We start from the raw sequence: 21,366 nt of genomic DNA, 5'->3' as shown, positions 1-21,366 counted from the left end.
GGCCCAAACCAATTCTGGTTATCGCTTCTCGGCCTTTTGGCTAAGATCAAGTGTAGTATCTGTTCTTATCAGTTTAATATCTGATACGTCCCCTATCTGGGGACCATATATTAAATGGATTTTTAGAACAGGGAGATGGAAAAAGAGCTTGCTCTGTCCACTCCACGCATTGACCTGGTATTGCAGTACCTCCAGGAACGGTGCACCCCTTCTTAACCCAGTTTCCAAAAGCAGAACTCAATTCACCTGATTCATATTAGCCCGATTTAATGAATTGGAAGAAAGCATACGTCTTCATATGCACCTCAATTTGGCCCATTCACTTTTCACACTTCCTCCTTTTGTTTTTTATCTTTCACACTTTTGACTTTCTTTATTCATCCAAATAGCAAACTCATCACCACTCAACCTGACCAACTCGGCTATGTCCCCGTGCTGCAGTTCTCTGTCTTATCTAGATCATTTGCAATTGAATGGAATAGATTCCTTTTGGACAAAGTGGATTCACCTGCTGCTGCAGTGACCACAGGTGTGATAACATCTAGAATTGGCATCTGGTGCGATCTCTCCGCTTCCACTCCAAAGAAAGTTACCTGTTTATTCCTATCATGCATTGGTTTTTGGGGTTTTCTTTGAGTAATGATGATCTCTTTAGTAGTCTGTTGGCGCCCTCTCCTGGAGGAATAGTTTGCTTGCTCTTGGACATTCTAAAAGAGAGGTCATGATAGACATTGAGCTTCTGAGCTCAATTGGGGACAGTCATGGGTGATGAATGTTTGCAACCTACTGCGAAGCCTCATACCGCAATATAAGGAACGTCAAATACTAAGAAAGGGCGGCCTATGAAAGAATTACTACTTTCAATAAGTACACTTAAACGGCTAATTGGGAATAGAAAAACTGTAAAAAGCCCTCTGAGAAAGCCCCCCTCTAACCTTTGATAGTAAGCTTTTCTGTAGTCTGCCTGTTGATGTATTTTCCGTTTGAACTGTGCACAACATGAAGAGACGGAACACTGGCGGCTTGTCACAATGCCCCCCGATGACATCACAATAGCGCTGCTGCCTAGAAAACAAGCTGCGCAGAAGAAGTTGTTCTTTGGGTGGGAGGGTGGGCTAGTGGAAGGAGGGGGCAATCTCTTTTTTTCCCGGGTGGTAGGGGGATGACAGGAGAAGGGAAGCGGGTGGTGAGAAAGGTACAGAGGGCAGGGTTTGGGGGCTGGGAAGGAAAGGGAAAAGATTAGGGTTTGGGGATGATGAAAGGGCTTTCTACGGGTAAGGATGGCAAAGGGTGGCAGTGACGGAAAGTCAGGCAACCTGTCCTGTCCGTCTTTTTGTATCGTGAATTGGAAAGACTGCAAGGGGGAGGGGAGTTGCTTGCGCCCTAAAGGAGGAGTTATTCAGATTCATTGCAGTGGGCGGCGGCTGCAAAACGCACCATTCTTCTTGTTTTGGCTCTGCAAAGCAGCCTTTTCAAGGGTTGGCTTGGGTGACAAAATGTCTTGTGTAGGCGTGGGTTTGTCTCCCTCTCGCTCTCTCTCCCTAAGATGTGTCCGGCATAGGCCAGGGTGCCACTCGAGGCCCAAACCAATTCTGGTTATCGCTTCTCGGCCTTTTGGCTAAGATCAAGTGTAGTATCTGTTCTTATCAGTTTAATATCTGATACGTCCCCTATCTGGGGACCATATATTAAATGGATTTTTAGAACAGGGAGATGGAAAAAGAGCTTGCTCTGTCCACTCCACGCATTGACCTGGTATTGCAGTACCTCCAGGAACGGTGCACCCCTTCTTAACCCAGTTTCCAAAAGCAGAACTCAATTCACCTGATTCATATTAGCCCGATTTAATGAATTGGAAGAAAGCATACGTCTTCATATGCACCTCAATTTGGCCCATTCACTTTTCACACTTCCTCCTTTTGTTTTTTATCTTTCACACTTTTGACTTTCTTTATTCATCCAAATAGCAAACTCATCACCACTCAACCTGACCAACTCGGCTATGTCCCCGTGCTGCAGTTCTCTGTCTTATCTAGATCATTTGCAATTGAATGGAATAGATCCCTTTTGGACAAAGTGGATTCACCTGCTGCTGCAGTGACCACAGGTGTGATAACATCTAGAATTGGCATCTGGTGCGATCTCTCCGCTTCCACTCCAAAGAAAGTTACCTGTTTATTCCTATCATGCATTGGTTTTTGGGGTTTTCTTTGAGTAATGATGATCTCTTTAGTAGTCTGTTGGCGCCCTCTCCTGGAGGAATAGTTTGCTTGCTCTTGGACATTCTAAAAGAGAGGTCATGATAGACATTGAGCTTCTGAGCTCAATTGGGGACAGTCATGGGTGATGAATGTTTGCAACCTACTGCGAAGCCTCATACCGCAATATAAGGAACGTCAAATACTAAGAAAGGGCGGCCTATGAAAGAATTACTACTTTCAATAAGTACACTTAAACGGCTAATTGGGAATAGAAAAACTGTAAAAAGCCCTCTGAGAAAGCCCCCCTCTAACCTTTGATAGTAAGCTTTTCTGTAGTCTGCCTGTTGATGTATTTTCCGTTTGAACTGTGCACAACATGAAGAGACGGAACACTGGCGGCTTGTCACAATGCCCCCCGATGACATCACAATAGCGCTGCTGCCTAGAAAACAAGCTGCGCAGAAGAAGTTGTTCTTTGGGTGGGAGGGTGGGCTAGTGGAAGGAGGGGGGCAATCTCTTTTTTTCCCGGGTGGTAGGGGGATGACAGGAGAAGGGAAGCGGGTGGTGAGAAAGGTACAGAGGGCAGGGTTTGGGGGCTGGGAAGGAAAGGGAAAAGATTAGGGTTTGGGGATGATGAAAGGGCTTTCTACGGGTAAGGATGGCAAAGGGTGGCAGTGACGGAAAGTCAGGCAACCTGTCCTGTCCGTCTTTTTGTATCGTGAATTGGAAAGACTGCAAGGGGGAGGGGAGTTGCTTGCGCCCTAAAGGAGGAGTTATTCAGATTCATTGCAGTGGGCGGCGGCTGCAAAACGCACCATTCTTCTTGTTTTGGCTCTGCAAAGCAGCCTTTTCAAGGGTTGGCTTGGGTGACAAAATGTCTTGTGTAGGCGTGGGTTTGTCTCCCTCTCGCTCTCTCTCCCTAAGATGTGTCCGGCATAGGCCAGGGTGCCACTCGAGGCCCAAACCAATTCTGGTTATCGCTTCTCGGCCTTTTGGCTAAGATCAAGTGTAGTGTTGTTCGAAGAGGTGGTTTAAGCTCCAGGCCACCTTAGTACAATGATACAATGCACACTGGAAGGTTGCGCTTGCTAGTACTCTGGGTGGATAGTATATTCATCTAGAGGAAAACATGGCCCTACCAGGATCGAGGCTATTAGACTGAGTAAGGGTGGTGGGCTATGGTACAACGTGCCCCAGGACTGACGACCCTGGAGTGAGTCTGAGCTTGCTGGCTTGGGACCCCGGCAAGCCTTGGGCTCTGTAGCACACCGTACCTTGCCTTTTCATACTTTTTGAGCATATTACCCTATCCCGGCCTTCTGGCTAGGAAGGGAAATTTTTATAATCCCGGTCGGAGGTCTGGTCAGCTTTGGGCTGAGAAACTAACACCCGGTTGGAGGTCTGGGTCAGCTTCGGCTGAGAAACCAACACCCGGTTGGAGGTCTGGGTCAGCTTCGGCTGAGAAACCAACACCCGGTTGGAGGTCCGGTTAGCCTTGGGCTGAGAAACCAACACCGGTTGACGGTCCGGGCAGTTTCGGCTGCGAAACCAACAACTAGTAGCTCTCTACTCCACTTGGGTAAGATGCCTGGGTGGACGCTGGGAGCAACGACAAGGCTCAACCAGGCTTCGGCTTGGGGGAGCACCGAAGATCCCTGACCCTTGCTGTGGCCTTCTGGCTCGGAGGGACGGGGTTGATTTTTGGGGACCCTCTCCTCACGGTGGGGTCCACACGAATCCTAGCCTTTGCACTGTTTTTGGTGTGACTTCGGTCATGCATTTTTTGTGGTGCTTTGGAAAGCTTCATTAAATCAAAAATCTGTTCTTATCAGTTTAATATCTGATACGTCCCCTATCTGTGGACCATATATTAAATGGATTTTTAGAACAGGGAGATGGAAAAAGAGCTTGCTCTGTCCACTCCACGCATTGACCTGGTATTGCAGTACCTCCAGGAACGGTGCACCCCTTCTTAACCCAGTTTCCAAAAGCAGAACTCAATTCACCTGATTCATATTAGCCCGATTTAATGAATTGGAAGAAAGCATACGTCTTCATATGCACCTCAATTTGGCCCATTCACTTTTCACACTTCCTCCTTTTGTTTTTTATCTTTCACACTTTTGACTTTCTTTATTCATCCAAATAGCAAACTCATCACCACTCAACCTGACCAACTCGGCTATGTCCCCGTGCTGCAGTTCTCTGTCTTATCTAGATCATTTGCAATTGAATGGAATAGATCCCTTTTGGACAAAGTGGATTCACCTGCTGCTGCAGTGACCACAGGTGTGATAACATCTAGAATTGGCATCTGGTGCGATCTCTCCGCTTCCACTCCAAAGAAAGTTACCTGTTTATTCCTATCATGCATTGGTTTTTGGGGTTTTCTTTGAGTAATGATGATCTCTTTAGTAGTCTGTTGGCGCCCTCTCCTGGAGGAATAGTTTGCTTGCTCTTGGACATTCTAAAAGAGAGGTCATGATAGACATTGAGCTTCTGAGCTCAATTGGGGACAGTCATGGGTGATGAATGTTTGCAACCTACTGCGAAGCCTCATACCGCAATATAAGGAACGTCAAATACTAAGAAAGGGCGGCCTATGAAAGAATTACTACTTTCAATAAGGTACACTTAAACGGCTAATTGGGAATAGAAAAACTGTAAAAAGCCCTCTGAGAAAGCCCCCCTCTAACCTTTGATAGTAAGCTTTTCTGTAGTCTGCCTGTTGATGTATTTTTCCGTTTGAACTGTGCACAACATGAAGAGACGGAACACTGGCGGCTTGTCACAATGCCCCCCGATGACATCACAATAGCGCTGCTGCCTAGAAAACAAGCTGCCGCAGAAGAAGTTGTTCTTTGGGTGGGAGGGTGGGCTAGTGGAAGGAGGGGGCAATCTCTTTTTTTCCCGGGTGGTAGGGGGATGACAGGGAGAAGGGAAGCGGGTTGGTGAGAAAGGTACAGAGGGCAGGGTTTGGGGGCTGGGAAGGAAAGGGAAAAGATTAGGGTTTGGGGGATGATGAAAGGGCTTTCTACGGGTAAGGATGGCAAAGGGGTGGCCAGTGACGGAAAAGTCAGGCAACCTGTCCTGTCCGTCTTTTTGTATCGTGAATTGGAAAGACTGCAAGGGGGAGGGGAGTTTGCTTGCGCCCTAAAGGAGGAGTTATTCAGATTCATTGCCAGTGGGCGGCGGCTGCAAAACGCACCATTCTTCTTGTTTTGGCTCTGCAAAGCAGCCTTTTCAAGGGTTGGCTTGGGTGACAAAATGTCTTGTGTAGGCGTGGGTTTGTCTCCCTCTCGCTCTCTCTCCCTAAGATGTGTCCGGCATAGGCCAGGGTGCCACTCGAGGCCCAAACCAATTCTGGTTATCGCTTCTCGGCCTTTTGGCTAAGATCAAGTGTAGTGTTGTTCGAAGAGGTGGTTTAAGCTCCAGGCCACCTTAGTACAATGATACAATGCACACTGGAAGGTTGCGCTTGCTAGTACTCTGGGTGGATAGTATATTCATCTAGAGGAAAACATGGCCCTACCAGGATCGAGGCTATTAGACTGAGTAAGGGTGGTGGGCTATGGTACAACGTGCCCCAGGACTGACGACCCCTGGAGTGAGTCTGAGCTTGCTGGCTTTGGACCCCGGCAAGCCTTGGGCTCTGTAGCACACCGTACCTTGCCTTTTCATACTTTTTGAGCATATTACCCTATCCCGGCCTTCTGGCTAGGAAGGGAAATTTTTATAATCCCGGTCGGAGGTCTGGTCAGCTTTGGGCTGAGAAACTAACACCCGGTTGGAGGTCTGGGTCAGCTTCGGCTGAGAAACCAACACCCGGTTGGAGGTCTGGGTCAGCTTCGGCTGAGAAACCAACACCCGGTTGGAGGTCCGGTTAGCCTTGGGCTGAGAAACCAACACCGGTTGACGGTCCCGGGGCAGTTTCGGCTGCGAAAACAACAACTAGTAGCTCTCTACTCCACTTGGGTAAGATGCCTGGTGTGGACGCTGGGAGCAACGACAAGGCTCAACCAGGCTTCGGCTTGGGGGAGCACCGAAGATCCCTGACCCTTGCTGTGGCCTTCTGGCTCGGAGGGACGGGGTTGATTTTTGGGGACCCTCTCCTCACGGTGGGGTCCACACGAATCCTAGCCTTTGCACTGTTTTTGGTGTGACTTCGGTCATGCATTTTTTGTGGTGCTTTGGAAAGCTTCATTAAATCAAAAATCTGTTCTTATCAGTTTAATATCTGATACGTCCCCTATCTGGGGGACCATATATTAAATGGATTTTTTAGAACAGGGAGATGGAAAAAGAGCTTGCTCTGTCCACTCCACGCATTGACCTGGTATTGCAGTACCTCCAGGAACGGTGCAGCCCCTTCTTAACCCAGTTTCCAAAAGCAGAACTCAATTCACCTGATTCATATTAGCCCGATTTAATAGAATTGGAAGAAAGCATACGTCTTCATATGCACCTCAATTTGGCCCATTCACTTTTCACACTTCCTCCTTTTGTTTTTTATCTTTCACACTTTTGACTTTCTTTATTCATCCAAATAGCAAACTCATCACCACTCAACCTGACCAACTCGGCTATGTCCCCGTGCTGCAGTTCTCTGTCTTATCTAGATCATTTGCAATTGAATGGAATAGATCCCTTTTGGACAAAGTGGATTCACCTGCTGCTGCAGTGACCACAGGTGTGATAACATCTAGAATTGGCATCTGGTGCGATCTCTCCGCTTCCACTGCAAAGAAAGTTACCTGTTTATTCCTATCATGCATTGGTTTTTGGGGTTTTCTTTGAGTAATGATGATCTCTTTAGTAGTCTGTTGGCGCCCTCTCCTGGAGGAATAGTTTGCTTGCTCTTGGACATTCTAAAAGAGAGGTCATGATAGACATTGAGCTTCTGAGCTCAATTGGGGACAGTCATGGGTGATGAATGTTTGCAACCTACTGCGAAGCCTCATACCGCAATATAAGGAACGTCAAATACTAAGAAAGGGCGGCCTATGAAAGAATTACTACTTTCAATAAGTACACTTAAACGGCTAATTGGGAATAGAAAAACTGTAAAAAGCCCTCTGAGAAAGCCCCCCTCTAACCTTTGATAGTAAGCTTTTCTGTAGTCTGCCTGTTGATGTATTTTCCGTTTGAACTGTGCACAACATGAAGAGACGGAACACTGGCGGCTTGTCACAATGCCCCCCGATGACATCACAATAGCGCTGCTGCCTAGAAAACAAGCTGCGCAGAAGAAGTTGTTCTTTGGGTGGGAGGGTGGGCTAGTGGAAGGAGGGGGCAATCTCTTTTTTTCCCGGGTGGTAGGGGGATGACAGGAGAAGGGAAGCGGGTGGTGAGAAAGGTACAGAGGGCAGGGTTTGGGGGCTGGGAAGGAAAGGGAAAAGATTAGGGTTTGGGGATGATGAAAGGGCTTTCTACGGGTAAGGATGGCAAAGGGTGGCAGTGACGGAAAGTCAGGCAACCTGTCCTGTCCGTCTTTTTGTATCGTGAATTGGAAAGACTGCAAGGGGGAGGGGAGTTGCTTGCGCCCTAAAGGAGGAGTTATTCAGATTCATTGCAGTGGGCAGCGGCTGCAAAACGCACCATTCTTCTTGTTTTGGCTCTGCAAAGCAGCCTTTTCAAGGGTTGGCTTGGGTGACAAAATGTCTTGTGTAGGCGTGGGTTTGTCTCCCTCTCGCTCTCTCTCCCTAAGATGTGTCCGGCATAGGCCAGGGTGCCACTCGAGGCCCAAACCAATTCTGGTTATCGCTTCTCGGCCTTTTGGCTAAGATCAAGTGTAGTATCTGTTCTTATCAGTTTAATATCTGATACGTCCCCTATCTGGGGACCATATATTAAATGGATTTTTAGAACAGGGAGATGGAAAAAGAGCTTGCTCTGTCCACTCCACGCATTGACCTGGTATTGCAGTACCTCCAGGAACGGTGCACCCCTTCTTAACCCAGTTTCCAAAAGCAGAACTCAATTCACCTGATTCATATTAGCCCGATTTAATGAATTGGAAGAAAGCATACGTCTTCATATGCACCTCAATTTGGCCCATTCACTTTTCACACTTCCTCCTTTTGTTTTTTATCTTTCACACTTTTGACTTTCTTTATTCATCCAAATAGCAAACTCATCACCACTCAACCTGACCAACTCGGCTATGTCCCCGTGCTGCAGTTCTCTGTCTTATCTAGATCATTTGCAATTGAATGGAATAGATCCCTTTTGGACAAAGTGGATTCACCTGCTGCTGCAGTGACCACAGGTGTGATAACATCTAGAATTGGCATCTGGTGCGATCTCTCCGCTTCCACTCCAAAGAAAGTTACCTGTTTATTCCTATCATGCATTGGTTTTTGGGGTTTTCTTTGAGTAATGATGATCTCTTTAGTAGTCTGTTGGCGCCCTCTCCTGGAGGAATAGTTTGCTTGCTCTTGGACATTCTAAAAGAGAGGTCATGATAGACATTGAGCTTCTGAGCTCAATTGGGGACAGTCATGGGTGATGAATGTTTGCAACCTACTGCGAAGCCTCATACCGCAATATAAGGAACGTCAAATACTAAGAAAGGGCGGCCTATGAAAGAATTACTACTTTCAATAAGTACACTTAAACGGCTAATTGGGAATAGAAAAACTGTAAAAAGCCCTCTGAGAAAGCCCCCCTCTAACCTTTGATAGTAAGCTTTTCTGTAGTCTGCCTGTTGATGTATTTTCCGTTTGAACTGTGCACAACATGAAGAGACGGAACACTGGCGGCTTGTCACAATGCCCCCCGATGACATCACAATAGCGCTGCTGCCTAGAAAACAAGCTGCGCAGAAGAAGTTGTTCTTTGGGTGGGAGGGTGGGCTAGTGGAAGGAGGGGGCAATCTCTTTTTTTCCCGGGTGGTAGGGGGATGACAGGAGAAGGGAAGCGGGTGGTGAGAAAGGTACAGAGGGCAGGGTTTGGGGGCTGGGAAGGAAAGGGAAAAGATTAGGGTTTGGGGATGATGAAAGGGCTTTCTACGGGTAAGGATGGCAAAGGGTGGCAGTGACGGAAAGTCAGGCAACCTGTCCTGTCCGTCTTTTTGTATCGTGAATTGGAAAGACTGCAAGGGGGAGGGGAGTTGCTTGCGCCCTAAAGGAGGAGTTATTCAGATTCATTGCAGTGGGCGGCGGCTGCAAAACGCACCATTCTTCTTGTTTTGGCTCTGCAAAGCAGCCTTTTCAAGGGTTGGCTTGGGTGACAAAATGTCTTGTGTAGGCGTGGGTTTGTCTCCCTCTCGCTCTCTCTCCCTAAGATGTGTCCGGCATAGGCCAGGGTGCCACTCGAGGCCCAAACCAATTCTGGTTATCGCTTCTCGGCCTTTTGGCTAAGATCAAGTGTAGTATCTGTTCTTATCAGTTTAATATCTGATACGTCCCCTATCTGGGGACCATATATTAAATGGATTTTTAGAACAGGGAGATGGAAAAAGAGCTTGCTCTGTCCACTCCACGCATTGACCTGGTATTGCAGTACCTCCAGGAACGGTGCACCCCTTCTTAACCCAGTTTCCAAAAGCAGAACTCAATTCACCTGATTCATATTAGCCCGATTTAATGAATTGGAAGAAAGCATACGTCTTCATATGCACCTCAATTTGGCCCATTCACTTTTCACACTTCCTCCTTTTGTTTTTTATCTTTCACACTTTTGACTTTCTTTATTCATCCAAATAGCAAACTCATCACCACTCAACCTGACCAACTCGGCTATGTCCCCGTGCTGCAGTTCTCTGTCTTATCTAGATCATTTGCAATTGAATGGAATAGATCCCTTTTGGACAAAGTGGATTCACCTGCTGCTGCAGTGACCACAGGTGTGATAACATCTAGAATTGGCATCTGGTGCGATCTCTCCGCTTCCACTCCAAAGAAAGTTACCTGTTTATTCCTATCATGCATTGGTTTTTGGGGTTTTCTTTGAGTAATGATGATCTCTTTAGTAGTCTGTTGGCGCCCTCTCCTGGAGGAATAGTTTGCTTGCTCTTGGACATTCTAAAAGAGAGGTCATGATAGACATTGAGCTTCTGAGCTCAATTGGGGACAGTCATGGGTGATGAATGTTTGCAACCTACTGCGAAGCCTCATACCGCAATATAAGGAACGTCAAATACTAAGAAAGGGCGGCCTATGAAAGAATTACTACTTTCAATAAGTACACTTAAACGGCTAATTGGGAATAGAAAAACTGTAAAAAGCCCTCTGAGAAAGCCCCCCTCTAACCTTTGATAGTAAGCTTTTCTGTAGTCTGCCTGTTGATGTATTTTCCGTTTGAACTGTGCACAACATGAAGAGACGGAACACTGGCGGCTTGTCACAATGCCCCCCGATGACATCACAATAGCGCTGCTGCCTAGAAAACAAGCTGCGCAGAAGAAGTTGTTCTTTGGGTGGGAGGGTGGGCTAGTGGAAGGAGGGGGCAATCTCTTTTTTTCCCGGGTGGTAGGGGGATGACAGGAGAAGGGAAGCGGGTGGTGAGAAAGGTACAGAGGGCAGGGTTTGGGGGCTGGGAAGGAAAGGGAAAAGATTAGGGTTTGGGGATGATGAAAGGGCTTTCTACGGGTAAGGATGGCAAAGGGTGGCAGTGACGGAAAGTCAGGCAACCTGTCCTGTCCGTCTTTTTGTATCGTGAATTGGAAAGACTGCAAGGGGGAGGGGAGTTGCTTGCGCCCTAAAGGAGGAGTTATTCAGATTCATTGCAGTGGGCGGCGGCTGCAAAACGCACCATTCTTCTTGTTTTGGCTCTGCAAAGCAGCCTTTTCAAGGGTTGGCTTGGGTGACAAAATGTCTTGTGTAGGCGTGGGTTTGTCTCCCTCTCGCTCTCTCTCCCTAAGATGTGTCCGGCATAGGCCAGGGTGCCACTCGAGGCCCAAACCAATTCTGGTTATCGCTTCTCGGCCTTTTGGCTAAGATCAAGTGTAGTATCTGTTCTTATCAGTTTAATATCTGATACGTCCCCTATCTGGGGACCATATATTAAATGGATTTTTAGAACAGGGAGATGGAAAAAGAGCTTGCTCTGTCCACTCCACGCATTGACCTGGTATTGCAGTACCTCCAGGAACGGTGCACCCCTTCTTAACCCAGTTTCCAAAAGCAGAACTCAATTCACCTGATTCATATTAGCCCGATTTAATGAATTGGAAGAAAGCATACGTCTTCATATGCACCTCAATTTGGCCCATTCACTTTTCACACTTCCTCCTTTTGTTTTTTATCTTTCACACTTTTGACTTTCTTTATTCATCCAAATAGCAAACTCATCACCACTCAACCTGACCAACTCGGCTATGTCCCCGTGCTGCAGTTCTCTGTCTTATCTAGATCATTTGCAATTGAATGGAATAGATCCCTTTTGGACAAAGTGGATTCACCTGCTGCTGCAGTGACCACAGGTGTGATAACATCTAGAATTGGCATCTGGTGCGATCTCTCCGCTTCCACTCCAAAGAAAGTTACCTGTTTATTCCTATCATGCATTGGTTTTTGGGGTTTTCTTTGAGTAATGATGATCTCTTTAGTAGTCTGTTGGCGCCCTCTCCTGGAGGAATAGTTTGCTTGCTCTTGGACATTCTAAAAGAGAGGTCATGATAGACATTGAGCTTCTGAGCTCAATTGGGGACAGTCATGGGTGATGAATGTTTGCAACCTACTGCGAAGCCTCATACCGCAATATAAGGAACGTCAAATACTAAGAAAGGGCGGCCTATGAAAGAATTACTACTTTCAATAAGTACACTTAAACGGCTAATTGGGAATAGAAAAACTGTAAAAAGCCCTCTGAGAAAGCCCCCCTCTAACCTTTGATAGTAAGCTTTTCTGTAGTCTGCCTGTTGATGTATTTTCCGTTTGAACTGTGCACAACATGAAGAGACGGAACACTGGCGGCTTGTCACAATGCCCCCCGATGACATCACAATAGCGCTGCTGCCTAGAAAACAAGCTGCGCAGAAGAAGTTGTTCTTTGGGTGGGAGGGTGGGCTAGTGGAAGGAGGGGGCAATCTCTTTTTTTCCCGGGTGGTAGGGGGATGACAGGAGAAGGGAAGCGGGTGGTGAGAAAGGTACAGAGGGCAGGGTTTGGGGGCTGGGAAGGAAAGGGAAAAGATTAGGGTTTGGGGATGATGAAAGGGCTTTCTACGGGTAAGGATGGCAAAGGGTGGCAGTGACGGAAAGTCAGGCAACCTGTCCTGTCCGTCTTTTTGTATCGTGAATTGGAAAGACTGCAAGGGGGAGGGGAGTTGCTTGCGCCCTAAAGGAGGAGTTATTCAGATTCATTGCAGTGGGCGGCGGCTGCAAAACGCACCATTCTTCTTGTTTTGGCTCTGCAAAGCAGCCTTTTCAAGGGTTGGCTTGGGTGACAAAATGTCTTGTGTAGGCGTGGGTTTGTCTCCCTCTCGCTCTCTCTCCCTAAGATGTGTCCGGCATAGGCCAGGGTGCCACTCGAGGCCCAAACCAATTCTGGTTATCGCTTCTCGGCCTTTTGGCTAAGATCAAGTGTAGTATCTGTTCTTATCAGTTTAATATCTGATACGTCCCCTATCTGGGGACCATATATTAAATGGATTTTTAGAACAGGGAGATGGAAAAAGAGCTTGCTCTGTCCACTCCACGCATTGACCTGGTATTGCAGTACCTCCAGGAACGGTGCACCCCTTCTTAACCCAGTTTCCAAAAGCAGAACTCAATTCACCTGATTCATATTAGCCCGATTTAATGAATTGGAAGAAAGCATACGTCTTCATATGCACCTCAATTTGGCCCATTCACTTTTCACACTTCCTCCTTTTGTTTTTTATCTTTCACACTTTTGACTTTCTTTATTCATCCAAATAGCAAACTCATCACCACTCAACCTGACCAACTCGGCTATGTCCCCGTGCTGCAGTTCTCTGTCTTATCTAGATCATTTGCAATTGAATGGAATAGATCCCTTTTGGACAAAGTGGATTCACCTGCTGCTGCAGTGACCACAGGTGTGATAACATCTAGAATTGGCATCTGGTGCGATCTCTCCGCTTCCACTCCAAAGAAAGTTACCTGTTTATTCCTATCATGCATTGGTTTTTGGGGTTTTCTTTGAGTAATGATGATCTCTTTAGTAGTCTGTTGGCGCCCTCTCCTGGAGGAATAGTTTGCTTGCTCTTGGACATTCTAAAAGAGAGGTCATGATAGACATTGAGCTTCTGAGCTCAATTGGGGACAGTCATGGGTGATGAATGTTTGCAACCTACTGCGAAGCCTCATACCGCAATATAAGGAACGTCAAATACTAAGAAAGGGCGGCCTATGAAAGAATTACTACTTTCAATAAGTACACTTAAACGGCTAATTGGGAATAGAAAAACTGTAAAAAGCCCTCTGAGAAAGCCCCCCTCTAACCTTTGATAGTAAGCTTTTCTGTAGTCTGCCTGTTGATGTATTTTCCGTTTGAACTGTGCACAACATGAAGAGACGGAACACTGGCGGCTTGTCACAATGCCCCCCGATGACATCACAATAGCGCTGCTGCCTAGAAAACAAGCTGCGCAGAAGAAGTTGTTCTTTGGGTGGGAGGGTGGGCTAGTGGAAGGAGGGGGCAATCTCTTTTTTTCCCGGGTGGTAGGGGGATGACAGGAGAAGGGAAGCGGGTGGTGAGAAAGGTACAGAGGGCAGGGTTTGGGGGCTGGGAAGGAAAGGGAAAAGATTAGGGTTTGGGGATGATGAAAGGGCTTTCTACGGGTAAGGATGGCAAAGGGTGGCAGTGACGGAAAGTCAGGCAACCTGTCCTGTCCGTCTTTTTGTATCGTGAATTGGAAAGACTGCAAGGGGGAGGGGAGTTGCTTGCGCCCTAAAGGAGGAGTTATTCAGATTCATTGCAGTGGGCGGCGGCTGCAAAACGCACCATTCTTCTTGTTTTGGCTCTGCAAAGCAGCCTTTTCAAGGGTTGGCTTGGGTGACAAAATGTCTTGTGTAGGCGTGGGTTTGTCTCCCTCTCGCTCTCTCTCCCTAAGATGTGTCCGGCATAGGCCAGGGTGCCACTCGAGGCCCAAACCAATTCTGGTTATCGCTTCTCGGCCTTTTGGCTAAGATCAAGTGTAGTATCTGTTCTTATCAGTTTAATATCTGATACGTCCCCTATCTGGGGACCATATATTAAATGGATTTTTAGAACAGGGAGATGGAAAAAGAGCTTGCTCTGTCCACTCCACGCATTGACCTGGTATTGCAGTACCTCCAGGAACGGTGCACCCCTTCTTAACCCAGTTTCCAAAAGCAGAACTCAATTCACCTGATTCATATTAGCCCGATTTAATGAATTGGAAGAAAGCATACGTCTTCATATGCACCTCAATTTGGCCCATTCACTTTTCACACTTCCTCCTTTTGTTTTTTATCTTTCACACTTTTGACTTTCTTTATTCATCCAAATAGCAAACTCATCACCACTCAACCTGACCAACTCGGCTATGTCCCCGTGCTGCAGTTCTCTGTCTTATCTAGATCATTTGCAATTGAATGGAATAGATCCCTTTTGGACAAAGTGGATTCACCTGCTGCTGCAGTGACCACAGGTGTGATAACATCTAGAATTGGCATCTGGTGCGATCTCTCCGCTTCCACTCCAAAGAAAGTTACCTGTTTATTCCTATCATGCATTGGTTTTTGGGGTTTTCTTTGAGTAATGATGATCTCTTTAGTAGTCTGTTGGCGCCCTCTCCTGGAGGAATAGTTTGCTTGCTCTTGGACATTCTAAAAGAGAGGTCATGATAGACATTGAGCTTCTGAGCTCAATTGGGGACAGTCATGGGTGATGAATGTTTGCAACCTACTGCGAAGCCTCATACCGCAATATAAGGAACGTCAAATACTAAGAAAGGGCGGCCTATGAAAGAATTACTACTTTCAATAAGTACACTTAAACGGCTAATTGGGAATAGAAAAACTGTAAAAAGCCCTCTGAGAAAGCCCCCCTCTAACCTTTGATAGTAAGCTTTTCTGTAGTCTGCCTGTTGATGTATTTTCCGTTTGAACTGTGCACAACATGAAGAGACGGAACACTGGCGGCTTGTCACAATGCCCCCCGATGACATCACAATAGCGCTGCTGCCTAGAAAACAAGCTGCGCAGAAGAAGTTGCTCTTTGGGTGGGAGGGTGGGCTAGTGGAAGGAGGGGGCAATCTCTTTTTTTCCCGGGTGGTAGGGGGATGACAGGAGAAGGGAAGCGGGTGGTGAGAAAGGTACAGAGGGCAGGGTTTGGGGGCTGGGAAGGAAAGGGAAAAGATTAGGGTTTGGGGATGATGAAAGGGCTTTCTACGGGTAAGGATGGCAAAGGGTGGCAGTGACGGAAAGTCAGGCAACCTGTCCTGTCCGTCTTTTTGTATCGTGAATTGGAAAGACTGCAAGGGGGAGGGGAGTTGCTTGCGCCCTAAAGGAGGAGTTATTCAGATTCATTGCAGTGGGCGGCGGCTGCAAAACGCACCATTCTTCTTGTTTTGGCTCTGCAAAGAAGCCTTTTCAAGGGTTGGCTTGGGTGACAAAATGTCTTGTGTAGGCGTGGGTTTGTCTCCCTCTCGCTCTCTCTCCCTAAGATGTGTCCGGCATAGGCCAGGGTGCCACTCGAGGCCCAAACCAATTCTGGTTATCGCTTCTCGGCCTTTTGGCTAAGATCAAGTGTAGTATCTGTTCTTATCAGTTTAATATCTGATACGTCCCCTATCTGGGGACCATATATTAAATGGATTTTTAGAACAGGGAGATGGAAAAAGAGCTTGCTCTGTCCACTCCACGCATTGACCTGGTATTGCAGTACCTCCAGGAACGGTGCACCCCTTCTCTAACCCAGTTTCCAAAAGCAGAACTCAATTCACCTGATTCATATTAGCCCGATTTAATGAATTGGAAGAAAGCATACGTCTTCATATGCACCTCAATTTGGCCCATTCACTTTTCACACTTCCTCCTTTTGTTTTTTATCTTTCACACTTTTGACTTTCTTTATTCATCCAAATAGCAAACTCATCACCACTCAACCTGACCAACTCGGCTATGTCCCCGTGCTGCAGTTCTCTGTCTTATCTAGATCATTTGCAATTGAATGGAATAGATCCCTTTTGGACAAAGTGGATTCACCTGCTGCTGCAGTGACCACAGGTGTGATAACATCTAGAATTGGCATCTGGTGCGATCTCTCCGCTTCCACTCCAAAGAAAGTTACCTGTTTATTCCTATCATGCATTGGTTTTTGGGGTTTTCTTTGAGTAATGATGATCTCTTTAGTAGTCTGTTGGCGCCCTCTCCTGGAGGAATAGTTTGCTTGCTCTTGGACATTCTAAAAGAGAGGTCATGATAGACATTGAGCTTCTGAGCTCAATTGGGGACAGTCATGGGTGATGAATGTTTGCAACCTACTGCGAAGCCTCATACCGCAATATAAGGAACGTCAAATACTAAGAAAGGGCGGCCTATGAAAGAATTACTACTTTCAATAAGTACACTTAAACGGCTAATTGGGAATAGAAAAACTGTAAAAAGCCCTCTGAGAAAGCCCCCCTCTAACCTTTGATAGTAAGCTTTTCTGTAGTCTGCCTGTTGATGTATTTTCCGTTTGAACTGTGCACAACATGAAGAGACGGAACACTGGCGGCTTGTCACAATGCCCCCCGATGACATCACAATAGCGCTGCTGCCTAGAAAACAAGCTGCGCAGAAGAAGTTGTTCTTTGGGTGGGAGGGTGGGCTAGTGGAAGGAGGGGGCAATCTCTTTTTTTCCCGGGTGGTAGGGGGATGACAGGAGAAGGGAAGCGGGTGGTGAGAAAGGTACAGAGGGCAGGGTTTGGGGGCTGGGAAGGAAAGGGAAAAGATTAGGGTTTGGGGATGATGAAAGGGCTTTCTACGGGTAAGGATGGCAAAGGGTGGCAGTGACGGAAAGTCAGGCAACCTGTCCTGTCCGTCTTTTTGTATCGTGAATTGGAAAGACTGCAAGGGGGAGGGGAGTTGCTTGCGCCCTAAAGGAGGAGTTATTCAGATTCATTGCAGTGGGCGGCGGCTGCAAAACGCACCATTCTTCTTGTTTTGGCTCTGCAAAGCAGCCTTTTCAAGGGTTGGCTTGGGTGACAAAATGTCTTGTGTAGGCGTGGGTTTGTCTCCCTCTCGCTCTCTCTCCCTAAGATGTGTCCGGCATAGGCCAGGGTGCCACTCGAGGCCCAAACCAATTCTGGTTATCGCTTCTCGGCCTTTTGGCTAAGATCAAGTGTAGTATCTGTTCTTATCAGTTTAATATCTGATACGTCCCCTATCTGGGGACCATATATTAAATGGATTTTTAGAACAGGGAGATGGAAAAAGAGCTTGCTCTGTCCACTCCACGCATTGACCTGGTATTGCAGTACCTCCAGGAACGGTGCACCCCTTCTTAACCCAGTTTCCAAAAGCAGAACTCAATTCACCTGATTCATATTAGCCCGATTTAATGAATTGGAAGAAAGCATACGTCTTCATATGCACCTCAATTTGGCCCATTCACTTTTCACACTTCCTCCTTTTGTTTTTTATCTTTCACACTTTTGACTTTCTTTATTCATCCAAATAGCAAACTCATCACCACTCAACCTGACCAACTCGGCTATGTCCCCGTGCTGCAGTTCTCTGTCTTATCTAGATCATTTGCAATTGAATGGAATAGATCCCTTTTGGACAAAGTGGATTCACCTGCTGCTGCAGTGACCACAGGTGTGATAACATCTAGAATTGGCATCTGGTGCGATCTCTCCGCTTCCACTCCAAAGAAAGTTACCTGTTTATTCCTATCATGCATTGGTTTTTGGGGTTTTCTTTGAGTAATGATGATCTCTTTAGTAGTCTGTTGGCGCCCTCTCCTGGAGGAATAGTTTGCTTGCTCTTGGACATTCTAAAAGAGAGGTCATGATAGACATTGAGCTTCTGAGCTCAATTGGGGACAGTCATGGGTGATGAATGTTTGCAACCTACTGCGAAGCCTCATACCGCAATATAAGGAACGTCAAATACTAAGAAAGGGCGGCCTATGAAAGAATTACTACTTTCAATAAGTACACTTAAACGGCTAATTGGGAATAGAAAAACTGTAAAAAGCCCTCTGAGAAAGCCCCCCTCTAACCTTTGATAGTAAGCTTTTCTGTAGTCTGCCTGTTGATGTATTTTCCGTTTGAACTGTGCACAACATGAAGAGACGGAACACTGGCGGCTTGTCACAATGCCCCCCGATGACATCACAATAGCGCTGCTGCCTAGAAAACAAGCTGCGCAGAAGAAGTTGTTCTTTGGGTGGGAGGGTGGGCTAGTGGAAGGAGGGGGCAATCTCTTTTTTTCCCGGGTGGTAGGGGGATGACAGGAGAAGGGAAGCGGGTGGTGAGAAAGGTACAGAGGGCAGGGTTTGGGGGCTGGGAAGGAAAGGGAAAAGATTAGGGTTTGGGGATGATGAAAGGGCTTTCTACGGGTAAGGATGGCAAAGGGTGGCAGTGACGGAAAGTCAGGCAACCTGTCCTGTCCGTCTTTTTGTATCGTGAATTGGAAAGACTGCAAGGGGGAGGGGAGTTGCTTGCGCCCTAAAGGAGGAGTTATTCAGATTCATTGCAGTGGGCGGCGGCTGCAAAACGCACCATTCTTCTTGTTTTGGCTCTGCAAAGCAGCCTTTTCAAGGGTTGGCTTGGGTGACAAAATGTCTTGTGTAGGCGTGGGTTTGTCTCCCTCTCGCTCTCTCTCCCTAAGATGTGTCCGGCATAGGCCAGGGTGCCACTCGAGGCCCAAACCAATTCTGGTTATCGCTTCTCGGCCTTTTGGCTAAGATCAAGTGTAGTATCTGTTCTTATCAGTTTAATATCTGATACGTCCCCTATCTGGGGACCATATATTAAATGGATTTTTAGAACAGGGAGATGGAAAAAGAGCTTGCTCTGTCCACTCCACGCATTGACCTGGTATTGCAGTACCTCCAGGAACGGTGCACCCCTTCTTAACCCAGTTTCCAAAAGCAGAACTCAATTCACCTGATTCATATTAGCCCGATTTAATGAATTGGAAGAAAGCATACGTCTTCATATGCACCTCAATTTGGCCCATTCACTTTTCACACTTCCTCCTTTTGTTTTTTATCTTTCACACTTTTGACTTTCTTTATTCATCCAAATAGCAAACTCATCACCACTCAACCTGACCAACTCGGCTATGTCCCCGTGCTGCAGTTCTCTGTCTTATCTAGATCATTTGCAATTGAATGGAATAGATCCCTTTTGGACAAAGTGGATTCACCTGCTGCTGCAGTGACCACAGGTGTGATAACATCTAGAATTGGCATCTGGTGCGATCTCTCCGCTTCCACTCCAAAGAAAGTTACCTGTTTATTCCTATCATGCATTGGTTTTTGGGGTTTTCTTTGAGTAATGATGATCTCTTTAGTAGTCTGTTGGCGCCCTCTCCTGGAGGAATAGTTTGCTTGCTCTTGGACATTCTAAAAGAGAGGTCATGATAGACATTGAGCTTCTGAGCTCAATTGGGGACAGTCATGGGTGATGAATGTTTGCAACCTACTGCGAAGCCTCATACCGCAATATAAGGAACGTCAAATACTAAGAAAGGGCGGCCTATGAAAGAATTACTACTTTCAATAAGTACACTTAAACGGCTAATTGGGAATAGAAAAACTGTAAAAAGCCCTCTGAGAAAGCCCCCCTCTAACCTTTGATAGTAAGCTTTTCTGTAGTCTGCCTGTTGATGTATTTTCCGTTTGAACTGTGCACAACATGAAGAGACGGAACACTGGCGGCTTGTCACAATGCCCCCCGATGACATCACAATAGCGCTGCTGCCTAGAAAACAAGCTGCGCAGAAGAAGTTGTTCTTTGGGTGGGAGGGTGGGCTAGTGGAAGGAGGGGGCAATCTCTTTTTTTCCCGGGTGGTAGGGGGATGACAGGAGAAGGGAAGCGGGTGGTGAGAAAGGTACAGAGGGCAGGGTTTGGGGGCTGGGAAGGAAAGGGAAAAGATTAGGGTTTGGGGATGATGAAAGGGCTTTCTACGGGTAAGGATGGCAAAGGGTGGCAGTGACGGAAAGTCAGGCAACCTGTCCTGTCCGTCTTTTTGTATCGTGAATTGGAAAGACTGCAAGGGGGAGGGGAGTTGCTTGCGCCCTAAAGGAGGAGTTATTCAGATTCATTGCAGTGGGCGGCGGCTGCAAAACGCACCATTCTTCTTGTTTTGGCTCTGCAAAGCAGCCTTTTCAAGGGTTGGCTTGGGTGACAAAATGTCTTGTGTAGGCGTGGGTTTGTCTCCCTCTCGCTCTCTCTCCCTAAGATGTGTCCGGCATAGGCCAGGGTGCCACTCGAGGCCCAAACCAATTCTGGTTATCGCTTCTCGGCCTTTTGGCTAAGATCAAGTGTAGTATCTGTTCTTATCAGTTTAATATCTGATACGTCCCCTATCTGGGGACCATATATTAAATGGATTTTTAGAACAGGGAGATGGAAAAAGAGCTTGCTCTGTCCACTCCACGCATTGACCTGGTATTGCAGTACCTCCAGGAACGGTGCACCCCTTCTTAACCCAGTTTCCAAAAGCAGAACTCAATTCACCTGATTCATATTAGCCCGATTTAATGAATTGGAAGAAAGCATACGTCTTCATATGCACCTCAATTTGGCCCATTCACTTTTCACACTTCCTCCTTTTGTTTTTTATCTTTCACACTTTTGACTTTCTTTATTCATCCAAATAGCAAACTCATCACCACTCAACCTGACCAACTCGGCTATGTCCCCGTGCTGCAGTTCTCTGTCTTATCTAGATCATTTGCAATTGAATGGAATAGATCCCTTTTGGACAAAGTGGATTCACCTGCTGCTGCAGTGACCACAGGTGTGATAACATCTAGAATTGGCATCTGGTGCGATCTCTCCGCTTCCACTCCAAAGAAAGTTACCTGTTTATTCCTATCATGCATTGGTTTTTGGGGTTTTCTTTGAGTAATGATGATCTCTTTAGTAGTCTGTTGGCGCCCTCTCCTGGAGGAATAGTTTGCTTGCTCTTGGACATTCTAAAAGAGAGGTCATGATAGACATTGAGCTTCTGAGCTCAATTGGGGACAGTCATGGGTGATGAATGTTTGCAACCTACTGCGAAGCCTCATA

The 21,366-nt window shown here is 46.7% G+C and overlaps 13 non-coding genes across 13 annotated transcripts; all 13 read left to right on the top strand.

The window, feature by feature from the left end:
- The first annotated feature begins 20 nt into the window (after positions 1-20).
- On the top strand, positions 21-211 carry LOC142274234 (U2 spliceosomal RNA). Its single transcript, XR_012738571.1, has one exon. It is a non-coding gene; the product is annotated as a U2 spliceosomal RNA (small nuclear RNA).
- Positions 212-1,598: 1,387 nt separating this feature from the next.
- On the top strand, positions 1,599-1,789 carry LOC142274233 (U2 spliceosomal RNA). The gene has a single exon (XR_012738570.1). It is a non-coding gene; the product is annotated as a U2 spliceosomal RNA (small nuclear RNA).
- Positions 1,790-3,979: 2,190 nt separating this feature from the next.
- On the top strand, positions 3,980-4,172 carry LOC142274238 (U2 spliceosomal RNA). The gene has a single exon (XR_012738574.1). It is a non-coding gene; the product is annotated as a U2 spliceosomal RNA (small nuclear RNA).
- A 2,204-nt stretch (positions 4,173-6,376) lies between these two features.
- LOC142274239 (U2 spliceosomal RNA) lies at positions 6,377-6,571 on the top strand. The gene has a single exon (XR_012738575.1). It is a non-coding gene; the product is annotated as a U2 spliceosomal RNA (small nuclear RNA).
- A 1,389-nt stretch (positions 6,572-7,960) lies between these two features.
- LOC142274232 (U2 spliceosomal RNA) lies at positions 7,961-8,151 on the top strand. The gene has a single exon (XR_012738569.1). It is a non-coding gene; the product is annotated as a U2 spliceosomal RNA (small nuclear RNA).
- A 1,387-nt stretch (positions 8,152-9,538) lies between these two features.
- On the top strand, positions 9,539-9,729 carry LOC142274231 (U2 spliceosomal RNA). The gene has a single exon (XR_012738568.1). It is a non-coding gene; the product is annotated as a U2 spliceosomal RNA (small nuclear RNA).
- A 1,387-nt stretch (positions 9,730-11,116) lies between these two features.
- Positions 11,117-11,307, top strand: LOC142274230 (U2 spliceosomal RNA). The gene has a single exon (XR_012738567.1). It is a non-coding gene; the product is annotated as a U2 spliceosomal RNA (small nuclear RNA).
- Positions 11,308-12,694: 1,387 nt separating this feature from the next.
- On the top strand, positions 12,695-12,885 carry LOC142274229 (U2 spliceosomal RNA). The gene has a single exon (XR_012738566.1). It is a non-coding gene; the product is annotated as a U2 spliceosomal RNA (small nuclear RNA).
- A 1,387-nt stretch (positions 12,886-14,272) lies between these two features.
- LOC142274228 (U2 spliceosomal RNA) lies at positions 14,273-14,463 on the top strand. Its single transcript, XR_012738565.1, has one exon. It is a non-coding gene; the product is annotated as a U2 spliceosomal RNA (small nuclear RNA).
- A 1,387-nt stretch (positions 14,464-15,850) lies between these two features.
- LOC142274227 (U2 spliceosomal RNA) lies at positions 15,851-16,041 on the top strand. The gene has a single exon (XR_012738564.1). It is a non-coding gene; the product is annotated as a U2 spliceosomal RNA (small nuclear RNA).
- A 1,388-nt stretch (positions 16,042-17,429) lies between these two features.
- Positions 17,430-17,620, top strand: LOC142274226 (U2 spliceosomal RNA). Its single transcript, XR_012738563.1, has one exon. It is a non-coding gene; the product is annotated as a U2 spliceosomal RNA (small nuclear RNA).
- Positions 17,621-19,007: 1,387 nt separating this feature from the next.
- Positions 19,008-19,198, top strand: LOC142274224 (U2 spliceosomal RNA). The gene has a single exon (XR_012738562.1). It is a non-coding gene; the product is annotated as a U2 spliceosomal RNA (small nuclear RNA).
- A 1,387-nt stretch (positions 19,199-20,585) lies between these two features.
- On the top strand, positions 20,586-20,776 carry LOC142274222 (U2 spliceosomal RNA). The gene has a single exon (XR_012738560.1). It is a non-coding gene; the product is annotated as a U2 spliceosomal RNA (small nuclear RNA).
- Positions 20,777-21,366: the final 590 nt, after the last annotated feature.

The sequence above is a fragment of the Anomaloglossus baeobatrachus genome, unplaced genomic scaffold, assembly GCF_048569485.1.
Source record: "Anomaloglossus baeobatrachus isolate aAnoBae1 unplaced genomic scaffold, aAnoBae1.hap1 Scaffold_3714, whole genome shotgun sequence".
NCBI classification, from domain to species: Eukaryota; Metazoa; Chordata; class Amphibia; order Anura; family Aromobatidae; genus Anomaloglossus; species Anomaloglossus baeobatrachus.
Note: the sequence above shows the minus strand (reverse complement) of the source record. Positions and strands in the feature narration are given on the sequence as shown.